Below are 25056 nucleotides of genomic sequence, written 5' to 3'. Positions count from 1 at the left end.
CCCGGTCCCCTCCTTCGTGGATTGTTTTTTAATTCCTCCTTAATAGCTGCATTAAAACACATCTATGTTTATTTTCTAAGCCCCCAAAATCCATTCTCTACATTCTTCCATTGCTCATATCCCAAGGGATGAGGGTAGGGAGAGCAAGGATTACACACCTCCGTCATTGGTGCTGTGCAATGCCAGGTCCATAGGCAACAAAACCGCCACCATGCATGACTTTTTTGTCTCGCAGGGGATTGACCTGGCTTGCGTGACAGAGACCTGGGTACGGGAAGGCGAAGTAGTCTCCCTACATGAGATAACACCCCCAGGTTTCTCTGTCCTCCATCAATCGCGGACTGTGGGTCGGGGGGGAGGAGTAGCGTTGTTATTCCGGGAGGATTGCTCTTTCAGAGCTCTGCCATCACTGGCGATCTCCAGCATTGAATGTGTTGGTCTTGTGTGGGGCACCAAGGAGAGCTTCGCTGTCTGGCTGGTGTACCGACCACCCAGCACACCTGCAGCCACCCTGTCAGACCTGCTGGAGGTGGTGGCGGGCTGGGCCTTGGAGTTCCCAAACCTACTGGTTTTGGGAGACTTCAACGTCCATGCCGATGCCGCTCCCTCCTCACAGGCTCTGGACCTAGTGACTTCCATGGCAACACTAGGGCTCTCCCAGGTTGTTTTGGGCCCCACTCATCAAGCAGGCCACACGCTGGATCTGATCTTTGGGGCTGGCATAGATGTGATCATGCTCCCTGCTGTGGAAGTGCCATGGTCTGATCACTACGCCCTGAAAGCCAAGATTGACTTCCCGCTCCTCCCCAGCTCGGGTGGCGAACCTATTTGGGCTCGTCCGCGAAAACTGATGGATCCTGATAGATTCCGACAAGCCTTGCGGAACCCTGCTCCTCCTGGCAACTCATTAGATGACCTTGTTGAGGACTGGAATAACCGGCTCTTGGCAGCCATTGATGAGATCGCGCCTAAGCGCCCTCTGCGACCCCGTCAAAACCGGGCCCCTTGGTTTACTGAGGAGCTCCGGAAAATGAAGCGGGATCTCAGACGGCTAGAGCGAGTATGGCGACGGACTCATGACGGAGCCTCAAGAACATCTTATAGGACGCTTATGAAAGCCTATGAGTCGGCTATGAAAGCTGCTAAGAAATCTTACTTTGCAGCTTCCATTGCATCCGCTAGCTCTCGCCCGGCACAACTTTTTAGAATAATTAGGTCAATAACGTCCTTAGGAGGACAACCAAATTTAAGCACAAATTCGACCCATAGCTGTGAGGCATTCGCAAGTTTTTTTGCGGAGAAAGTCCCGTTGCTCCGCCGTGACCTCCCTGCCAATTTAGATACAGTGACTGAACTGGAGGCCCCTCGACTGACTTCAGGTCCAGTGTTGGACCATTTCGATCGGATACTCCCTACTGATGTGGATAGATTCCTCCAAGTTGGTAGGCCCACCACCTGTCTCCTCGATCCGTGCCCGTCTTGGCTGATTAGGGAGTGTCCAGATGTTGTGCGGACCCCCCTGGTTGAAATTATCAATTTGTCCCTTGACACGGGGACATTCCCAGGGGAACTGAAGGAAGCAGTGGTGTGTCCACTCTTAAAAAAAACTTCATTAGATCCCTTAGACCTATCCAATTACCGCCCAGTTTCAAATCTTCCATACCTGGGTAAGGTAGTTGAGAGAGCGGTTGCTGAACAGCTTGGTAGGTTTCTGGAGGAAACATCGGCATTAGATCCATTTCAGTCCGGTTTCCATCCTGGTTTTGGGACGGAGACGGCTCTGGTTGCCCTAACAGATGATCTCCGTAGACAACTGGATCGAGGCGGGTCAGGACTGCTGATCCTTTTAGATTTGTCAGCAGCCTTTGACATGGTCGATCATGAACTTCTGGACCACCGCCTCGCAGACGTGGGGATACAGGGCATAGCCCGTAAGTGGTTGTGCTCTTTTATCTCTGGTCGGGGACAGAGGGTGGCACTAGGGAGGGAAATGTCGTCGCGCCACTCCTTGGTGTGTGGAGTGCCGCAGGGCGCAATTCTCTCCCCAATGCTTTTTAACATCTTTATGCGCCCCCTTGCCCAGATTATCCGGAGCTTTGGGCTGGGCTATCACCAATATGCTGATGACACTCAGCTCTATCTGCTGATGGATGGCCACACTGACTCAGCCCCGAACACACTGACCAGATGCTTGGAAGCTGTGGCTGGATGGTTTCGTGGGAGCCGATTGAAACTAAATCCTTCGAAGACAGAGGTCCTATGGCTAGGTCAGGATGGCATGGGGATGAGGGACCAACTCCCTTCTCTTGCGGGGGCCCAATTAGTGCCATTGCCTTCCGTTAAGAGTTTGGGTGTAATCTTGACGCCTCCCTTTCCATGGAGGCGCAAGTTACAGCAACAGCCAAGGCGACATTTTTCCACCTTCGCCGCATCAAGCAGTTGGTCCCTTACCTTTCCCGCCCTGATTTGGCCACAGTGATCCATGCGATGGTCATCTCCAGGCTTGACTACTGTAATTCGCTCTATGCGGGGCTGCCCTTGAAGCTGTCCCAGAAACTCCAGCGGGTACAGAATGCTGCAGCGAGGCTCCTCACGGGGTCTCTGCCATGGGAGCATATTCACCCAGTGCTTTTCAAGCTGCACTGGCTCCCGGTGGAGTACAGGGTCAGATTTAAGGTGCTGCTTTTGACCTTTAAAGCCCTTCACGGCCTAGGACCCTCGTACCTACGGGACCGCCTCTCCCGGTATGCCCCACGGAGAGCCTCAAGGTCCATAAATAGCAACACCCTAGTGGTCCCAGGCCCTAAGGAAGTTAGATTGGCTTCAACCAGAGCCAGGGCCTTTTCAACTCTGGCTCCGGCCTGGTGGAACGCTTGTGTCTCATGAGACCAGGGCCCTGCAGGATCTGATTTCTTTCCGCAGGGCCTGTAAGACAGAGTTGTTCCGCCTGGCCTTTGGCTTGGAGCCAATTTGATTCCCTCCCTCCCTCTCTCTCTCTCCCTCTCTCTCTCTCTTTTGTTTTCTTTTCCTTCTCCTCCTGTGACGAGGCTACATTTTAATATTTTAATGTTCCATTATTTTAATGTTGTATTTTATTTTTGTTTTTAAGTTGTAATCATTCTTCTTGTTTTTATTATTGTTTGTAAGCCGCTCTGAGCCCGGCCTTGGCTGGGGAGGGCGGGGTATAAATAAAAAAATTATTATTATTATTATTATTATTATTATTATTATTATAATAATAATATCTCAAATCCTGCACGTGATTTCATATAAGAATGATAATTCAATAGGTTGTCCATCAATGGCCTCCATTCTTCTTTGAAAATATCATTTTGTCCTCTTATTTCAGCAGTCAGTTTCACCATTTCTGCATAGTCCATCAGTTTTATAAGCCATTCATCCTTAGTTCGGAGTCTCTTTGACTTCATCTTTCCATTTTTGTGCATATAAAGTTCTAGCTTCAGTTGTTGCATACATAAAACAGTTTTCAGCTTTTGGGGATTTACCGTCCCTATTATCCCCAACAAAAAGGCTTCGTTTTTTTTAGAATGGTCAGTGTAAACATCTTTTTCAATTCATTGTATATCATGTCCCAAAAACCTTTAACCTTGCCACAAGTCCACCATATATGATAAAATGACCCCTCAGACCACTTACACTTCCAACAAGTACTTGATGCTGTTTTATACATTAAATACTACCTATACATCATTTTCATATAATTTTCTTTCACAGTGTAGCACATAGTGAATTTCAAATCCACTCTCCATAGTTTCTCCCATGAAGTCATAATATTATATCCTAAATCTTTAGTCCAATATGTCATCACTGACTTCACCAGTTCATCTTTTGTTTCTCATTCTAATAACAATTTACAGTGGTACCTCGGGTTAAGTACTTAATTTGTTCCGGAGGTCCATTCTTAACCTGAAACTGTTCTTAACCTGAAGCACCACTTTAGCTAATGGGGCCTCCTGCTGCCGCCGCACCACCAAAGCACAATTTCTGTTCTCATCCTGAAGCAAAGTTCTTAACCCGAGGTACTATTTCTGTGTTAGTGGAGTCTGTAACCTGAAGCATATGTAACATGAAGCGAATGTAACCCGAGGTACCACTGTATACATTTTAGAAATTAATTTATCAAGATGGTCAAGGACCTGGAAACCAAGCCTTGCAAGGAACAGTTGAAAGAGCTGGGTATGTTTAGTTTGGGAAAGAGGAGACTGAGAGGAGATATATGGCCACCTTCAAATATCCAAAAGACTGTCCCATGGAGGATGGAGCAAGATTGCTTTCTCCTGCTCCAGAGGGCAGGGACCAAATCAATGGCTTCAAGTTAAAGAAAGGAGATTCCAACTAAACACCAAGAAGAATTTTCTGACAGTAAGAGTTGTTCAACAGTGGAATTTGTTCAACCCTTGGGAGGTTGTGGACTCTCCTTCCTTGGAGGTTTTTAAGCAGAGGTTGGATGGCCATCTGTTATGTATGGACTAGTTGAGATTCCTGCATTGCAGGGGGTTGGACTAGATGACCCTAGGGGTTCCTTCCAACTCTGCAATTCTTTGATTCTATGGAAAATAGTGTCAGTCTGGAGGTGCTCCAGGACTTCTACTTCTAGTTACGGTAAAACTTATGAATAATTGCTCTGCACTTCTTTCAAAGAGAGGATTTAATTGTTTTATCATTCAGACTCTTCCTTTCCTTTTCCTTTTGTTTATTTTTCTTGGGGCTCGAGAGCTTGGTATTATTTTTGATCATATCAGATTTCACCTTTACTTATTTATCTTTTGCAGTGATCAAATATTGCTAAAAAATAAAAATAAAAAACCCCTTGCTGTTGATTCTGCTTATATTTTAGTTCCTCCCTAATTTTGTCCTGAAAGGATTACTGTAATCTCTCTACAGTATAATCCTATACATGTCAACATAGACGTAAATTCAGTGGGACTTGCTCCCAGGTAAATGTGCATTGGATTACAGTCTTAGTCTCCCCTATTTCCAGCTTAAGTTTCTTGTTTTTGCTTTGAATTGTACCACTCACCTGATTGTCTTCTGCATGCAGATGTGGCGATGTTTCTGCATGTTTCAAAACAAATTCACTCCACTGGTTACTTTTCCTATGTAAGAATCAGTGACTTACCTTCAAATGTATTCATTTAGCTTTTACTAGTATTTGAGCTCTGACCTCTCTACATTTCTCCTCCTTGGCTTCTGTGTTTTTCAGGCTCTTTGTACCTTGACAATTTCATGAAACAAGCAAATCTAAGGGCAGAGCACAGTACAATAACCTGTCAATTTAAAACAACCATGATCCATTTATATTTCTGAGTTGAGGTGCATACAATTGCATCATAAATTTCTATCTCAATTAGATTGTGCAGAACTTGTCATGTTATGTGTTGAAAATACGGTCATCTTCTACCCCCCCCTTCTTTCTCCAATCTCTCTCTCACCACATCCTTCTCCTCTCACAGTGCCCATGAAAACAGTGTCTCGCACCAAATTTAACAGACCTGTAGACAGGACTCTATGAACTGAAAACAGAGACTCTATATGTGTACTCTATATGTATTGAAAATATTTCAATAAAAACAATTTTAAAAAATAAAATCTCTTCTTTTTAAGCACATGAATAGTAACAATTATAGTAATAATTTAATTAATTCATTTTGAAATGTTATGTATCCCACTGTTTGATTGAATAATTCTCAAGAAGGCATACAGTAGATTGCAGTAAAAGGAAATAGGTGAATATTGTCTTATTTAAAAGCTTTTTTCCTCAACTTGCATTAGTCTGTCATAGAGGGAGTAGGTGGTGCTGTGGTCTAAACCACTGAGCCTCTTGGGCTTGCCAATTGAAAGGTTGGTGGTTTGAATCCCCAAAATGGGCTGAGCTCCCATTGCTCTGTCCCAGCTCCTGCCAACCTAGCAGTTCGAAAGCCCACCAGTGCAAGTAGATAAATAGGTACCACTGCGGCAGGAAGGTAAACAGCGTTTCCATGTGCTCTAGTTTCCACCACAGTGTCCTGTTGCATCAAAAGCGGTTTAGTCCTGCTGGGCACATGACCCGGAAAGTTGTCTGTGAACAAATGCCAGCTCCCTCAGCCTGAAGCAAGATGAGCACCACACCCCATAGTCAAGTTTGACTGGACTTAACCATCTAGGAGTCCTTTACCTTTACCTTTGTCATCAAAATGAAGTGTGAGTCCTATAATCACAGAACAATAAATATGGGGTTTTTTGTTTTGTTTTTAAACCCTTTTGAAAATGAATTCAGCTGAACAATTTTCTAAAGCTGTCAGTGTATCAGATCCTGCTTTCCACAGGATCCTTTGATCAAAACATTTGGGTCATGTGTTGCTTTCATGGAAACCATGGCAACAGCACCATCAGTAGTCTGGTTCTTCCTCATAGCCAAGGCTCTGTCTTAGGCACAGGCAGAATTTGTGGCAAGCGCCCCAAGTTTATCATAGACTGGTTGAGGGAGTTAGATGCTGGATACATAACAGCTATAAAGTATAAACATAACTGGGATGGGGGTAAAGTCATGGAAGCGATTCTGAATGAGCATTGTAGAGTCAAAAATGTTCAGTGTGTAGGGACTTCCTATGACATCACATGACATCAGCTGTCAAACTGAGTTTGATGTGAGGTATATACCTATTACTAGTCAGCGCAAAAAAGACAAGGTCAGATGGTCTTACTCAACTAAAATTTTGCTTTACCAGAGAGAGCTGAGAAAAACGAGATAGACAGGAAAATGGCTAGAATGCAAGTGGGAGAAAATGGATAAAAGCTCATTATGCAGCCTACTCTGTAGGAGTGATTGCAGTACGGCATTTTACTAGGTAATTCACAGTGTTCGCCAACTTGGCCCAAATGATGATGTGAAGGAGCTTTCTGAAGCATCCTATGACGTGTTTGCTAAGCACTGCCAGAACAAATTTGTGTGTGTTAACCTGGACATCACTAGTTCTGCGGTTCAGTTAAGGTATACACCCAGAGCACCATTCAGAACACCATTCAGGCTTATTTTATTGAATGGATTTCAGTCATTGCAATATGAGGAAGTGGACAAGGTGCTTGGAGGACTAATGCCTGCTGCCTGCTTGATCGACTCTTCCCCCACTCGCAGCTGACACCTGCCGGTAATGCTTCACATAGGAAGGGACATTCCCAATCACCTTGAGACAGGTAGTTGTGTCAATGTTCCTGAAGAAATTCTCCTTAGGCTCCAGGGCATCTCCTTCCCAGTTACAGACATCCCCTTCTTGGGCAAAACGCTCAAGCAATTAGGTTTTATAGATTGGGAGCCCCATGGAGATGGTACTGTTAAAACTTAGGGGAAACTGCTATAAGCCATCCTGAGAGCATGTATCAGAGCAGGAAGGTAAAAACCAACAAGTATGCAAATAATTGCAGTGAAACTCCAGTCGTTCTTGGATGAGACCAGTTACCTGGATCCACTTCAGTCTGGTTTCTGGTTTGTGTTAAAATTGGGATCAGTAATGGATTGGACGAGGCCCACTCTTTTCTTACTGTTATACTTATTTATATTGTTTTTAATATAATTGTGTGTGCTGCCCTGGAAACAATTATGCATCTATGGCTTTTATGTATTTTCCCCCCAGATAAATAAGTGAAAGATTGCAAGCCACTAAATGTGAGAACATTTTTACTCATTTTGATTCTCCGTTTCCTGAAGATCAGAATGGTCCCAGTCTAGAATCACTGTGTTTCAACAATGTATTTTGACTTTACAAAACAAGAGTTGTTTTCCAGGATCTCTTAACAATTTAGGCATAAACTAATCCATGTTCAGTGATCCTGAACATACTCTCTTGCTTAGGCGTATAATAAATGCCTTACAAGAAACAAAACCCACCTTGGACATGTTCTTTTTTAAAATAAAATAAAATCCAGCAACCAGCAAGCATCTGGGAGTCTCCTGCAAATTGGGCAGGGGCATACTGGTGGACACCTGTGTATCTTTGGCCCAATCCTGTTATACACCATCAGTACAGGATGCTTCACAGAGTAATGCAATGCAACAAAAGACAGGACTGACTCAATAAGCTTTTAATCCACATTTCAATTTAGGGAGGAGGAGGGGGAAGAGGGTAGAGGCAAAAGGAATAAAACAAAAATGGGGCCAGGAGATACTGGGGATGAATGCAAGCACTTTTCATTTAAATGAATCGCAAAGTGGCTTCCAAACAATAAATAACAATAACATGATGAACATACATCACAAATATAACATAAAAAGTATCTACAATCTATAAAACACTGTTAACAAAGCAACTACTAAAAAATAAGCTAAGAATCACAATTAAAGCAAAAGTCATATTATATGATTAACAAATCAATACACCATTTATAATATATAAAACAATATTAACAGCATCAACAAAACAGAAACCAAAAGGTAAACTAAGCACATTCACATGCAAATATTTGTTTTAGTCATGAGGAGCTTAACTACTGTGTTGGCTCCTTGGGGCAGTGCCTCTGTCTGTTCCACGCTAAGGGCTTGAGCTGTGCAGACTAATTTCTAGGTTACTGGTGTAGAGGAACCTGCTTTTTGGCGTTGAAAGGACCTTGTGACCTCCTGGTCTATAATCCTTTGAGTCACGTAAAGCATCATTATATAGCTTTTAGAGCCTGTAGTGCTTGTCACATTTCAGGTGTGGCTGCCTAGGATTGTGGAGGTGGCTATGCAGATGCTTTTTTGTTGAAGCAATTGTTACAGAGTTTGAGGTCCTGCCACTCCTCAAATCATCCATATGAAATGAGTTGTTCAGGGCATCCCCTCCTAATCTGTGCGTGGTCAAGAACTTCAGCCGTGGAGATCTGGGTTCAACTTCCATCTTAGCCACAAAGTAAAGATGCAAATGACAAAAGGTGATTAAAAGCAATTCTCTACTAAGTAAACCACTACAGTATACTGAAAGTGGACAGTATATTTCAGTCATCTGTATTTTTTTAAAAAGATATTTATTAATGTTTTACAAAGAGAAAAAAGTTACAGAATAAAAAGGGGGAAAAAGAAAATACAAAAAATACAAAAATACATGAAAGAAAAAAAGAATGCGAAATACAGAAAAAATAGATAAAAAAACAGTTAAAAACGAATCAATCTTTTCTTATCTTAAATTCCATTTACTTATTTCCCTGACCTCCTCACGCCTCCTTTTTTGTATTCCAGTTCACATGGTTAAATCAGCAAATCCTTACCCTCTTTATGTTGATCTTAATTCTATATCTTAACGTATTATAACTTTATATTTTCATCCATTATCAATCCATTTTTACATATTCTTATTAACCTTGTTGCTAAGGCCGCTTCATTTCAATCCGACATCATTTTAACATTCATTAATTTTACAATGTTTCTGCAAATAGTCTTTAAATTTCTTCCAATCTTCTTCCACCGACTCTTCTCCCTGGTCTCGGATTCTGCCAGTCATTTCCGCCAGTTCCATATAGTCTATCACTTTCATCTGCCATTCTTCCAGGGTGGGTAGATCTTGTGTCTTCCAATACTTTGCGATGAGTATTCTTGCTGCTGTTGTTGCATACATAAAGAAAGTTCTGTCCTTCTTTGGCACCAATTGGCCGACCATGCCCAGGAGAAAGGCCTCTGGTTTGTTCAGGAAGGTATATTTAAATACTTTTTTCATTTCATTATAGATCATCTCCCAGAAAGCTTTAATTCTTGGGCACGTCCACCAAAGGTGAAAGAATGTGCCTTCATTCTCTTTACATTTCCAACACTTATTATCGGGCAAATGCAAGCTTGACTAGTGTCATGTACCACTAGTCAAGCTTGCATTTGACTAGTGCAAGCTTGACTAGTGTCATGTAGCTTGCACTTGACTAGTGTCATGTACCACCTGTACATCATTTTCATAATATTCTCTCTTAAGGCATTACATGCCGTGAATTTCATACCTGTGGTCCACAACTGCAAACATTATGTTATGTCCAACATCTTGTGCCCATTTAATCATAGCAGATTTAACCGTTTCATCCTGTGTATTCCATTTCAACAGCAAGTTATACATTCTTGATAGTATCTTAGTTTTAGGATCTAACAGTTCTGTTTCCAATTTTGATTTTTCCACCTGGAAGCCAATTTTTTTATCCATATTATAAGCCTCCCTTATTTGATAATAATGAAGCCAGTCTCGCACTTTATCTTTTAGTTTCTCAAAACTCTGCAATTTCAATTTGTCACCTTCTTGTTCCAAAATCTCCCAATATTTTGGCCATTTGGCCTCCATATTGAGCTTTTTCTGAGCCTTCGCTTCCATCGGTGATAACCACCTTGGGGTTTTATTTTCAAGTAAATCTTTGTATCTTGTCCAGACATTAAACAATGCTTTCCTGACAATATGGTTTTTAAATGCTTTGTGTGCTTTAACCTTGTCATACCATAAATATGCATGCCACCCAAAAACATTATTAAAACCTTCTAAATCCAAAATGTCTGTGTTCTCAAGAAGCAGCCATTCCTTCAGCCAGCAAAATGCTGCTGATTCATAGTAAAGTTTAAGGTCCGGCAGGGCAAATCCTCCTCTTTCCTTTACATCAGTTAATATTTTAAATTTTATTCTGGGCTTCTTGCCCTGCCAGACAAATCTAGAAATATCTCTCTGCCACTTCTTGAAACAGTCCATCTTGTCCAAAATTTGCAATGATTGAAACAAAAATAACATTCTTGGCAATACATTCATCTTTATAACAGCGATTCGACCTAACAAGGAAAGCTTCAAATTTGACCATATTTCTAAATCTTTTTTCACTTCTGACCAACATTTCTCATAATTATCTTTGAATAAATTTAAATTCTTAGTGGTCATATTAACCCCCAGGTATTTAACTTTCTTAACTAATGTTAAACCTGTCTCCTTCTGAAACCTCTCTTTCTCAATCGGTGTTAAATTTTTCTCAAGAACCTTAGTTTTTAACTTGTTCAGCTTAAATCCTGCCACTTGACTAAATTCTTGAATCAGATCCAATACCCTTTTAGTACTAGATTCTGGCTCCTGTAATGTCAATACTAAGTCATCTGTGAAAGCTTTCAATTTGTACTGTTTGGCTCCGACCTGTATACTTTTGATCAGATGGTCCCTTCTAATCATATTTAGCAAAACCTCCAGAACCGAAATAAAGAGCAATGGGGAAATAGGGCAGCCTTGTCGTGTCCCTTTCTCTATCTTAAATTCCTTTGTCACCACATTATTGACTATTAGTTTAGCCTTTTGTTCTGAGTAAATTGCACCTATACCATTTTCAAACCCTTGACCAACCCCCATCCCCTGAAGATTCTTCTTCATAAAACTCCAGGAAATCTTATCAAAGGCTTTCTCCGCATCTACAAAGATTAAAACTGCTTTGGTATTGATGTTCACTTGCAGCTTCCCCAAAATGTTAATTATATTCCTCGTGTTGTCCCGGGTGTCTACCCGGGAGAAAGCCAGCTTGATCTTTGTGTATCTCCTCCACTAATACTTTTTTTAGTCTTTTAGCCAAAATATCTGCAAAAATTTGTAATCCACATTAAGCGGGGATATGGGGCGGTAGTTCTTAAGTTGTGTCTTTTCAGACTCAGTTTTCGGTATAAGTGTAATATAGGCTTCCTTCCACGACTCTGGCGCTTTTCCCCCCTCCAAAATTTCATTGCAGACCTCCTTTAGTGGTTGACTTATCCAATCTTTCAAACATCTATAATATTTTGAGGTTAAGCCATCCGGCCCTGGAGATTTGCCCAACTGCATACTCTGAATGGCACCTTCCACCTCCTGTTCTGTTATTTTATAATTCAGCATTAACTTATTTTCTTGAGATATTTTTTGTAGTCCATTTGTTTTTAGGAATTGATTTATATCAGTCTCTTTTTGTGGCCCTTGTGTGTATAACTGTTTAAAATACCTCTGGAAACATTTTCTAATTTCCACTGGATTCTGTATATTCTTTCCTTCCACTTCCAAATTAGTAATAGTGTTGAGTTTTTGTCTTTTTTTCATTTGCCAAGCTAGCAATTTCCCACATTTATTTGCCGATTCAAATGTCCTTTGTCTCATCTGTTTGATTTTCCATTCTATTTCCTGGTTCATCATTTTCATATATTGAGCTTGGTATAACTTTATTTCTCTCAGAATCTCTTGTGACTTTGGTTTCGCTCTCAATTTCCTCTCTCCCTCTTTTATTTTCTCCAAAATTTTGTCTTTTTTCTCATTTTGAGTTCTCTTCTTTATTGCATTCTGTTGAATTAGAAACCCCCTCATAACCGCTTTGCTTGCGTGCCAGATTACTCTTTTTTCCATAGTAGTGTTCATATTTATCTCAAAATAGTCTCTCAAGGTTTTTTGGGCCTTCTTAGTAACCTCTGCGTCTCTAAACAAGGTGTCATTCATCCTCCATCTAAAGGAACCAGTTGGTGTTAATTTCATCTCCATTCTCACAGCATTATGGTCGGAGCAAGTTTTAGGACAAATTTCCGCTTTTCGAATCTTGGGATCCAGTCCCCTTGTTATCCAGATTTGCTCAATTCTTGTCCATATCATTTTGGCTTCAGAGAAGAAAGTTCCCTCTCTACCCAAGGGATTTTTTGTTCTCCAAATGTCAATCAAGTCCATATTGTCAGTCATCTCAAAAAAAGTTTTTGGTAGTCTGCCATCTTTGGATACAACCTGTCTCTGCGACTTGTCCATATTTGTAGACACCACTCCATTCATATCTCCCATCATAATAATGTAATCCATATAGTCCAACAATGTCTCATGCAACTTCTTAAAAAATTCAGATTTCCCCTCATTTGGTGCATAAACTCCTACAATCAGAAATTTCTCTCCTTGTGTTTGGATTTCAATTGCCACAAATCTTCCTTGGTCGTCTTTAAAGATAAATTTCGGTGATAGGCTCTGTTTTGCATAGATTACTACTCCTCTCTTTTTTACTTTATCCGATGAAATAAACTCTTGACCCAATCTTTTACTGATCAATACTTTCCTGTGTAGCCTTATCACATGTGTTTCCTGTAAACAAATCAAGTCCAATTGTTCCTTTTTCAATAGATGAAAAACGTTTTTCCTTTTCTCCGGGGAGTTAAAACCGTGAATAGTTGCAGAGACATGGTGTGATTATTTTGCTTTTCCTCCAACTGCACCCAATAATTGTTCTTGTTCTGTCGGTGGTGTCACTTTCTCTAATTTGTCCAATCCCAAAGGTAGTGGTACTATATCTAGTATTCCTGGTTTTAATGCTCTTGGCTCTTCTTCTTCTTCAGCTTCTTTTTGCAGGTCTTCTCCGTGCTCTCTCAAAAAATTTTCTTTGTCTTCCACTGATCTTATTTTAAACTTTCTCCCTTTGAAAGTAAAAGATAGGCCTTGGGGGAATTCCCACCTGAAAACAGTTCTATTTCCTCTCAGCAGGGCCACCAGGTCTCCGTAGTTAGACCTAAGGTCCAAAAGGTGTTTCGGAATGTCCTTAAAAATCTCTACTCTTGATTCATGTATTTCCAAGGTCTTCTGGAAGTGCAGAGTCAATATTTTGTCTCTCTCCTCTTTTGATCGGAGGGTAATCAAACAGTCTCTCACCCTGTTCTTTCTTCCCCCCTCTTCCAAGTCTGAAAGCGCTTACTATCTTAAACTCTTGCTTGTCTGAGTCTAGGTTCCAAAAGTCTGCAAATTCCAGCGTAAGAAAATCACTTAGGCTATCTTTCTCAAGTTCAGGTACAGCCCTGATCCTCAGATTTGTTGTTTTTCCTTCAGTTCAATCATAGACAACAACGACTTGTGATCCTCGAGCTGCCTACATATCGGTGGTATCTTTTCCTCTACAGCCAATGCTTTTTCCTTTGCTTCTTCAGCTGTCTTTCGGTTCAGCTGTCTTTCGGTAGTATATTTCAGTCATCTGTATTGTCCAGCCAAAAAGAATTTGACTTCTCCTCTGTGTCCCCAGAATTCTGACCAGGTGTAGAAGCCTCTGCTTGTCAGGATGATACCAACCCATCTACACGACTGAACTATGATAGGGTGAGGAATCTGTATCATCCTGTAAATGATACAAGGAAATATATTGACAAACTGGAATGTGTGCAAAGGAGGGTGACCAAGATGATAAAGGGTCTGGAAACCAAGTCTTATTACGGATGGTTGAGGGAGTTGGGTATGTTTAGCCTCGTAGAGGAACCCGAGAGGAGATGATAGCCATCTTCAAATATCTAAAGGGCTGGAGGATGGAGCAAACGTGTTTTCTCCTGCTTTGGAGGCCAGGACCAAAACCAATGTTTTCACGTTACAAGAAAGGAGATTCAGACTCCACCAGAAAGAACTTTCTGATGGTAACAGCTGTTCCAGAGGAACTGACTCCCTTGGAAGGTTGTGGACTCTCCTTCCTTGGAGGTTTTTAAGCAGAAGTTGGATGGTCCTCTGTCACTTATTATCTATTTGAAATTCCTTCATTGCAGGGCATTGGACTAGATGATCGTTGGGAGTATCTTCAAACTCTACAATTCTGTGACATTTCTCCCTCCCTCCAAAAAAGTGCATAAAGTCAACAGAGTTCTCAGTCTTCCTAAAGAAATGTTCCTGACTTCTCATTTCTTGTGGAAATGAAACCAAGTTACATTTGCAAAGCTCTGTACATTTAGCCAACTTAATTGCTCCAATATTTGAAAAAATGCACACTAAACAAAACAAACAGACATTAGAAACCACAACCAAATGGAAATGTGAGATTATGCCTGTGTTTGGCCACTTGCTGGAATGGGATAGGAAATTTGCAGTGTGCTGCTCTACATTTATAATTAGATTGCATAGAATTGACATTGTTTCATCTAATAGGTTATTGGGAAAGTGTGTTTCAGATGGAATGGATTCTAACTCATGAAAAGTCCTGCTTTCCTAATGGAATGCAGAAAGTGTGCATGGATCTTGAGGCTGGGACATCACTAACTGCTCTGCCATTCACATCAGAATTCATGACACAGGGCCCACACTTACGTGAAAGCACATAAGATGCTTAAGAGTCAGCTGCCAGGACAGGGTTAGATAATGTGGGGGGTTAATGTCCATGACAATTATGTAAGCATTCAAAGCCAAACTAGAGATGGAAGAGGCAGTGATGTTGCTTATTTATCTATCAGCATCATTCATGTCTCAAGTGGAGATGAGAAGGTCTGAATTTCACATGAAAAGGGAGGTGTGGGTGAGAGGAGCCAAACCCTCACCTCACTGTGAGGATTATACAGCAGGCTTGAACTCGTTGCCCATTAGACCATGAGGAGTGCAGTCACACAGTCAATGTAGCACTACTCTACCTGCCCTGCACCTGATCATGTGTGGGGCAGGTGGGCATGGTATCAGGCAAATGGCCTCACCAGCCAAATTGGGACCTATACTGTACCCACCCCTGCTATAACCCATCCCTTCATCTTCCCAGGTTTCCTCACATCAGTGTTGGAGTTGGGCTGGGAGAAAACAGCCTGAGGCAGCAGAGTGAAGGAGGGAAAGTTGAGCACCTAGGCAGGGTTTTGCTGCCTTCACTACATCAGAATACAGATTGAGGGGGATCATAATTTTGAATGCTGCCGCATGGAAGAAACTAGCTCTTACATGCAGTTAAGTAGCATGGCAGCCCCCATACGGAAGGGCTGGGGGCCTGTGCCTCTCCAGATGCTGTTGGACTTCCAATTCTCATCAGACCGAGTCAGAGATGCAGAGAGTTTCTCATCCTGTCCTTATGTGTCACGGGTGCTTCCCAGCCGAAGAAAGGCACATGGCACATAGTTAACTCATAATTGTCAAAAGCAGACACTTACAGTCGTTTCTCTGGCTCCAAATACCACACACAGGAGTCTAGAATCTGTGCAGCTATTCCCAGGTCTGCTCTCTAGGAAGCCGTTGCAGCAACAGGAGGCCCCTCCCCCTCCGCCAGTTCATGTACCTTCCCCTGATGGGCTGCGCACAGACAGCCAGAGACTGTGCCTGTGTGGAAGCTGTCTCTTCAATACCCTCCTCAGGAGCGAGCCAACAGCAAATCACACCATGCACATTGGAGTTAACTCTTTATTAGCAAGAACACAATCTGCACAGACTTGGCAGAGTGTCAGGCCCAATGAGCACAGCAACTAATTCCTGGTAGGTCTTGTCCCAGGGATCCCCTCCTACTCACAGCCGCCTAAGTCCCCTCCTCTCCAGGGCCTTTTCCAGGCAATCAGAGACTGCGCCTCCATGAAGCCAACCTCTTCTCCACCCTTTTAATGCTTCTTCTGGTTCTGGGAGATAAGTGCGGAGTGCAGCTTGTCACAGCAGGAGAGGGAGACACCTGTGATTCTTCACCAACCTGACTCATCTCTGCCTCTTGGTCTTCCTCCTCCCCTGCTTCAGCTTCTGCCTCTGATTCCAGACATCTCTCTGCCATATACTCCCCGGCTCCCTGTTACCTCTTCAGCTTCTGACACCCCCTCTTCCAGGTTTTCTCTCTCTGACCACTCATCATTGTACCACCACCAGTCCCTGGGCTTTGAACCTTCTTCCCTTGGTGATTCCCCAGCTGGTTTCTCCCACCATTCCTCTGCGTCCAACCAGTCCATGACACAGTGGTTCAGGAGAGGGTGGGGGTGGGTGGGGGAGCACCCAGCCCTTCATTTGCCTGACCTGCCTCTTCCAACCCTTCTTCCAACCCATCCTGTCCTCCATCCTCCAGCTCTGAAGCCTCCCCTGCCTCCAACACTTGCCTTCTGGCCAGTACAGGTCCCACAAATCACTAGCCTGCTCTCACGAGTCAAGCTCCAGTCCCCCTTCCCCCAGTGCACACTGCTCAGTGTCCTGCCAGTCCCTGTCATTATGGGAAGAAAAGCAGCTTATGTAGGGCAATTTTGAGTGGGCAAATTGTTTACACGGTAATCACACACACACACACACACAGCTTTGATCTAATTGGCAGCTCCCTTCCATATTAAAAATACACAACGGGCACAGACCCACACAAACAACATCTGTGTGTATTTCCCACAGACTGCCTTGTTTGGCCTAGTGACACGTCAGGTTTTCAGTTCTCTATTTTTCTTCTGAAAATCATCTACAACTGCTAGTTCTGTGGCAGGCACTCCCCCCGCCCCAACAGACAGACACTTGATTGAGTATTTGGCACGGCATGTAATTTAATTAGCTTACATGCATGAGTTTGTTGACAAAGCACTGGAGAGTCAACCTGGCCAGGCTTTCTGTTAGAGGGGCATTTCCTGCTATAGGAGTAATTGGCACAGCAAATATGGAAATGGATCCCAAGGGCTTGCAAATTTCACACACAACGCTAAGGGGCAGAAGAGGAGGAAAGAAATGCGGGGGGTATCTCTTCTGAGAGAAGAAACAAAAATGGGCAATAGCAACTGTCCTGCCAATTAGTTAGGTTTGTCACTCACCTACTTTAAGCCTCCTGGGACCTTGAACTGGTTCACAATGCACAGCTATTGTCACTGCCAGATGGCTCCCTCTCTAGGCCTCGCATTTCACTGGATATTTTCAGTTTCACTGGAGATAACTGAGGCAGGGACATCACTTCAGGACTGAAAGTTTGGTAGGCACTTTCCAACTGTGAATGGACCCTCACTGATCAAAGAAGAGCATTATGAGAGCAGTCCACAAGAGGTCAAGGCCATGCTTTTCCGTTGGGTCTATTCAAAGTATCAGCAGTGAATCATCTAGGGGTCACTTGCATAGAGTGAATCAGCCCACTAAGTCAGGAAGACCTTGTGGAAGACTCTGGCAAGAAATGATAGTGGAACGGGGTTCTAACTTAGAATGTGCTAGGAACAGAGTGTGTATAGACACAGAAGAGCTCCAGTCCTGGAAATTTTAAAAGTAAAACAGGCATGTTTAGGTGAGGAAGGTAGAACCCTCTCCCTGTCGCCTCCACACAGGCCTTCTCTCCAGGTATCTTTTCTTCCAGACAAGGTTGCAATACTGGAAGTGACCCTGGTTGACAGAAAAGCACTTCAGAAGAGGGTCTGTGGGGGATTAAGTCACAGATGGGAGAAGAGTTGAGGCCCCCTTGCCCATGCGCCGCTGGGGCAAGTCTGCCAATTGTTTCCCTTAATGGGTTTTAGGCACAAAGAGGAAAGAGTTGTCTTTGGAGTGTGAGGGCAGTAGAAGCAAGTTGGCAGCAGAGGGAACTAGGAACGTGTGTGTGTGTGTGTGTGTGTGTGTGTGTGTACACAATCTGATTCCCCACCAGCCTCCTTCACACCCTCCTTGCTCTCCCCCAGTTTGCTGGGCCTAAGCCTGAAAGGGATCATGCTTGTCCTTCACCTCTTACAATGGACACCAATGTCAACTGCAGCATTTCCATTTACAAACCAGCCTTTTACATATTGAGCATCTGAACCGAGAAGGCTGTTGAGCAGCAGAGACATTGAGGGAAGCATGCAGTAGAGTCTGCCAGAGTTGGGATCAAAACAGCCCACCAACAAATAATTGCTTGACGACTGTCCATTTAATTCCAAACCTGCATTGATGGAAGTTCTATTACCAGTTTGTTTGGGAAACGTTTACACTGAACAGTCCGCCACAAGGCTCCCTGGCCTCTTGATACAAGTCTGCCTTCCCCACACACTGTCTTCTGCTTCTCAGGCCCCCACAGAGCTGTCTAATTAGGTTTCTTCACAGAGCAAGATGTGACAGTTCCCTTTCCCCTTAAGTTAGATTCCCAGGGAAATGTACCAGTCCACAAGATGGCAAGCCCGTCAGAGGGCCACCACAGGAGGGGGACCCCTGTGCGCCGAACCACATCTCAAGAGCCCAGCTGCCCAACAGGGAGCACCAGGCATCCTTGTGTCAATTTCTCTTGTGCCCCTTTGCTTCTGCGTGGGCTGCTGAGAGGAGACAGTGATGGGAAATGGCAGACAGTGACAGCAGCAAGAAACCTCCATGGCATGTGAGAGACAAGGTGTCGATATAGACTACTGTCCACAGGAGAGAGGAAAGTTTTATTGGCTAAGGGACAATTATTTCCACACTACACTTTCATACTTCATTTCTTTCATACTTTCATTTCTTCCTCATCAAGAATTAAATTTGTGGTTTTTCATGACCTCAGAATGTGTGTTTTGACAACCTTCAGCTTCCCAGTGTGTGCCTTCAGGGCAAAGGGAACATGGGAGTGGCCATTCCTATGGCATTAACAAACGTATGGTCTAGTATGAGAATGGATCTAACTGTGCAGGAAATAGATAGTAGAAGTCTGCCCCAGCCTGACAGATGAGGAAGGAAGAGGGACCATTCCATCACTGGTAAGAGAGAGGATTGCAAAAATTGGCTTATTATGAACCTTGGGGAGGGGGAGGTGTGTTTTTGCCTTTACTATGTTCATATGGCACATGTCATGCTACTGCTTAGTAACTGCTCAGAGCATATGATGCCAGTTTCTTAGGTGAGGGGAATGTTCCAATCATCTCATTAATGGGCAAGCCAGTTGTGAAGAAGAAAGGTCAGGTAAATAAAGCCTGCTTGCAGCTTCTGGTCCCTTTTGATCCACAATTACCCTTGCTGTTCTATCAACAAGCTGCCAAATCTTGAGGCGCTGCTGGTAAATGCCAGGCTGACACAAAGGTAAAACAACTCCAATACGGAATTATTGTTTGTTTGACTTTGCAAACCCCATCTGGGATGACAGTCCCTGCCTCAGGCTTATATCTAGAGTGCATGACACAAAGGGAAAAGGGATTGGGAGGGAGGAGGAAAAAACAAACATGCATTGGGTTTTAGCTAAATATGATCAGCTGGAATGGAAACAGTTTGAGGAAAGGAGGATCAAAGAATTGCTGTAGTCTCAACAGAACTGGTGGAGTAGCTTTGCCTCCCACCTCTCTCTTTGCTGTAAGCCAGTGGAATGGCTGCTGCAAGGTGACAGCTGATGTGGGGAGGAGCCAACCTGTCTTGCATCATCAACAATTTGGTGGGTGAGCTGGGGATGGGGACTCACATCCCGTGCCGGAAGGCAGTGTGTGGCCCATAGGTTCTGTGTCAAAGTAGTCGCGTGGCCCACTTGGTATGAAAAGTTGAACCATCCTGCTCTAGAGGCTCCAGCAAATGGCAGCAATAATAAAGCAACTGGAACTAATTGTCCTGCCAGAGAATCCTAGAGGTTCTTCAGCTGTCTCCTCAAGATTCCCTTCAGCTTGTTTCCTTCATTCTTGGGGTTTCTCTCTTTTTGTGTACATGCTGATATATATATATATTAATGCCTTATATTGCAAGAAACAAGTGATTCAGCAGCAGCTATCTTTGAGCTGCAGGCCCTTTCACCTTCTGTGTCAGCGAAAATTAACGCCCCAAACGGAAATCTTCTTTTCCACAATGGATGCCTAACATGACCCAAGTATTTGGGTGGCTTGTTTTCCTATCACAAGGGTGGGAAGCCCTCTTGGCCAAGCCTTCCTGGCTCAGATTGTTATCTCCCCCAGCCTTGCAGGCCAACTTTGGCAGGGAAATCTTTCCAGGCTTCTGTCTTAGACATAGGCCAAAGACTCTGGAGAGGGCATACAACCAGCTCATTAGAAAATATCTCAATGTTAAATATTAATATTAGATAACTGCAACATCAAAATTACTCCTCAGGCTACACTGAATGCTATTTTAAGCAAAACGCTGACATTGAACTCTGATGAATGCTTGTGTTTTACAAGACAGCAGCATGAAATCTACCTTACACATTACTGTGTGTGTGTGTGTGTGTGTGTGTGAGAGAGAGAGAGAGAGAGAGAGAGAGAGAGAGAGAGAGAGACCAGCAATCGCTCTGGAAGGTCTCAGGACACAATGATAGTACGTCCCCTCAGATGCCCATTCATCTGTCACACCCACCCCAGGGACCTAAAGCAGAGCCCACTGCTGAGCTCACAAGAGTCGCCTTTTTGAAGGAGCCAACGGATGACCATGAGATGCAGCAGAAGAGCATCTCTGACTGCATAGGCAACAGAACGGAGGAGAGGGTAGTCAAAGTCCTGATGGAGGAAACAATGCTTCAGAAAAGCACCTGCAGGAAGTCCCAGGTGGGCTCAAATTCTGCTTGCGGCTTTCCCACAGGCATATGGGTGGCCCCTGGGAGAAGAGGAGGCTGGACCAAGTGGGCCCTTGGCCTGATCCTGCAGACCCTTCTTGTGTGTTTCCTAAGGCCCCCCTCCTTCCCCTGCCCCGTACCTCTGAGGCAGGTGTCCTCCGTCTGGGCCCCCAGGCTGCGTCTTTCTCTCGCCACAAAGCAAATGGTGATATCAGCAGGCGCCTGGCTCCCAGCCACCCTAGCACCAGTCTGGGGCAGGAGGGTGGGGGACCTGGGAAGGGGGCATTTCTCCCTACCTGATCTTACTAACTTCTCCCCCTTGGCCTTTGTACGGGCGTCTCGGCTCCATCCCGGCCAGCCTAGTTCAGCACACCTACAAATTCTGGGTTTCCGCTGGGCTGCTGCTTGGTCAGAGCCTTCCCGAAACCACGGCCCTGTGAAGGAAGACGGACATAGTATTCTCCTGGCACAGGAATCCACTCTAGGGGACAGGGATCCCGTGGCCCCTCCCCAATGATGTTCTTCTGGGGCACATCTCCCCCCCCCCCCCCGCTTCCCAGCTCCCTCCTGTCCGCAGTCTGCTGCCTCCCTCCAGCCACTTCCCTCCTTCTCCTGCTGGCACAGAGCAGCTCAGCAGCAGTGCAGGGGAAGGCGAGCCAGTGGAGGCAGGGCCTTCCTGCGGTGGGGACACAGGGCCCCGTGGGAGGGCAGCCCCCAAAGTACGGCAGGGACAGCTTGAGCACTGGCAAGTGGGCCTGGCCAGCTGACCCAGGGAAGGAGGGGGACAGAACAAGCTTCCCTGCCATGCTGCCCATGCCCCCGTCACCACTGGCTGTCGACCTCACTGCCCCTGCCTGGGCACATGACAGCCCGACCCCTGACTCAGAAGGAGGGGGGTGAGCAGCTGGGGGGAGTCAGGCCTGCCCCCACCCCAGCCGTGTTTCACTCAGGTTGGCACCATGACCTCCTGGCACGGGGGAGGGGGAGGGGGAATGGATTCCCCATGGATCGTAAGATCGTAAGCCCCTTGGGGCAGGAGCCTCTTTCTCAAGGGTCACACGCAGCAATGGTGCAAAGAAATAATACAAAAGAAATCACACTACGCTCCTGCCCTGTGCAAGCTGAAGCCCGCTAGATGCCTTTCCCTTAAAACCTGCAGCATGAAAAGGAGCTAAGTCTGCAGAGATAAGCAGGGACTCTGGCAAAGAGGGCTCTGTGTGATGTCCTTTCCCCGGATCTCATGGAGAGAAAGGAGCATATTGTACTTCGTTTTGTTACAAAAGCTGGTTGCCACCCCCTACTCTGCAAGGTGCCAGGGGGGTCCTGGCACTCACGCAGGGTACGTGTTCCTTGGGAGAACGGAGACACGGCAGAGATTGCCATACCACTTAAAAATACGCTTTGTTCCCCATTGTCCCTTTCCGTCTGTGTGGAGGGAGTCCACATCTGACAGCCTGATCCTGTCCAGAGGGGCTTGTCCCCCACAGCAGGGCAGCCCTGGGGTCCCAGCCATCTCTCCCTGGCTCTCCGATGGGCCATCAACCCCTTTGGGTGTGTTCCTCTCTCTATCCCAGGTGAGGCCCTGGCTTGGAAAGAAATCGGAGCCTGTACTTTCCCACTGACTTCCAATCTTGCCTTCAATACTCCAAACCATCAAAATCCTACCATTTATTAATCTCTAGGGTTTAGGGGTGTCCCCTGCAAATCCACAACACTCTTTTGCCTGCATAGATTTTACTGCTACTGTTGCTATGAAAAAATGAATGATAATAAAGTAAGGAAGGCTTATTTTTAAACTTCTCAGCTTGCTGCCTGATTCTTTCTGAAGTGGACAGCGGACTTCATAGCGGGAATTGCTCAAAACAAGGTCTCGTAGCCTAATTCCTAAGCTTTTAGTTCTGCTGTCAAGGAGGGGATTTTAAAACTCTGTTCATCTCACATTTGTGGGTATCTGGAGGGATAAATTTCAATTAACGTATACTCTCCTTCCTGTTAAAACTCATCCCACACAGTGGCATGATCCTGAAACTTTGGGAAATTCTCCTTAAAATGATCTACAACATTTTTAGGAATGATGAGTCTGTGGGCTGACATTTAATGGAATGACCCCGTGACTTCAAGGTGTGATGTGTAAGCAGCTTTAGAGTTAAGAGAATGGAGGCATGGAAAGACCATATGGCTCAACCAGATATTAACAACAGAAGATATAATATTGGGACCAGAGCTGAGGACCTGCCAAGCTATCAACATCCGTAGACAAGTCTAGCCAGGGAGCCAAGCCACATGCATCAGAGACAGGCGACACTTATTATTAATTATTATTATTATTATTATTACTACTACTACTACTACTACTATTCCATTCTCTGTTTATGTTCAACTTTTTACACAGAGCGCTTCTGCAGGAGCCACAGCGATGCACAAAGCTGTTCCTGCAAGAAAGAAGGTATCTTTGAAGGATGAGACAACACTACGCTATGGGCTGCTTTGAGGGAAGAATCCCTGAACATGTGAAAGGGCTATCACAGACTGAACGCCAGGGACAGAATGTCACCTCAGACGCCCATTCAGCTGTCACAACCACAGGTGGGGTGGGTGTTCCTATGACTCCCAAATGTGTTTCACAAGGACCCCTTCCTTCCCTCTGCCCCGGTACTTGAGGCTTGTCATGTCTCTCCAGGGATTTGGCCAGAACGAGTTAAACGCTGGGGAAAGGCTCCGTCCTTGCAAAGAAAATGGAAACATCAGCAGGCGCCTGGCTCCCAGCCATGCTAACACATGGGGCTGGGGGGACACAGGAAGGAAGCATTCCTATCATATAGGGCACTCAAGTGGCATTTCCACCTACCTGAACTCTGAGCCTTTCCCCAGTTTGCCACTTTCTCAGAAATTAGCTGAGATGTGGTCTTAATCGGAGGAAAATTTGGCTGCTGCTTCTGCACCAACAGGGCCGGGAAGGAGCCATACTTGCACGGAGAAGGGGCAGTGGGGAAGAGGCGCATGGGATGGCAGCCAGGAATCACCAGGATGTCCTCTGGTTCTTCACCCCGGGAGCTGGAGCTGGAGCCTGATCCCTGGAGGCATGACTCTGTGGAGGAAGCAGGATATTGTATGGGCTCTCATGTGAATGGGCTCTCGCTGTCCGCAGATTCCCCAGTTATTACATTGTCACACCATGCTGCTGAGCAAACTCGCAGGGCATAAAATCACTGGTGGCTCCTGAGTTTTGTAATCTTCGCAGTTGTACTCTGCATCCATCTGGGAACTGTAGCGCCGCACGCGAGCTGAGACTGGGACTAGCCAGTGGTGGTGGAGGCCCTGTGTTCTCACAGAGGTTAAAGAACCTTCCTGCATGAGAGTAGAAAGGAGGTGCTCTCATTTTGAAGTGGGTTGGCCAAGCTTTCTTTAGGAGCAATGTCAGGGCAAGGGCACTGGGCATTCATTTCCCACGTCTGCCAGTCCTTCTTCCTTCACAGGGCCATGCTTCCAGAGAATGGTCTCTGTCACCACTTCCCAGGCTGATGGACAAGAGCCAAACTCTGTCATCCGTGGCGTTCCAGTCTGGCCTTTCTGGATTGTAAAGTCCTTCCAAGTCGTTGGAGGAATCCATGCTGCTCGGCGCCTTGCATGTCTTCTGGGCTGCCACGCTCGCTGCCTGAATGTGCCAGTCCCTGACAAGAGGAGAATGGCATCACTGGCATATGTTAAAGCTCAATAAATAAATTGGAGGAACTGGTTGCTTTTGATATGCCAAGAATCAAATAATATTTCTTAATAAACAATGTTAAAAAGAATAAATAGCAAGCTGTTTTCTTTCTTTCCTTCTCTGCCTTCTCTGACTGCTGTTTGGAGCTCTGCTTAAGAAGGCTGAAGCCAACTGGTTCTCATCAACGCCTTCTCCTCAGAGTTCTTGAAGGCTGATTGTTATGTACTGAGTTGAATAGGATCCAAAATGCAACAGTCTGATTGGTCCTAGAACAATAGGATTCA

General features: G+C 44.8%; 1 long non-coding RNA gene across 1 annotated transcript; it reads right to left on the bottom strand.

The window, feature by feature from the left end:
- Nucleotides 1-13910: 13910 nt before the first annotated feature.
- LOC310848995 lies at nucleotides 13911-21233 on the bottom strand. Its single transcript, XR_014566716.1, has 3 exons — nucleotides 21207-21233; nucleotides 17435-17621; nucleotides 13911-14061 (listed from the first exon to the last, which is right to left on the bottom strand). It is a non-coding gene; the product is annotated as an uncharacterized lncRNA (long non-coding RNA).
- Between the last annotated feature and the right edge of the window lie 3823 nt (nucleotides 21234-25056).

The sequence above is a fragment of the Podarcis gaigeae genome, assembly GCF_964106915.1.
Source record: "Podarcis gaigeae genome assembly, chromosome: 7".
NCBI lineage: Eukaryota > Metazoa > Chordata > Lepidosauria > Squamata > Lacertidae > Podarcis > Podarcis gaigeae.
This window is presented reverse-complemented; position numbering and strand designations above follow the sequence as displayed.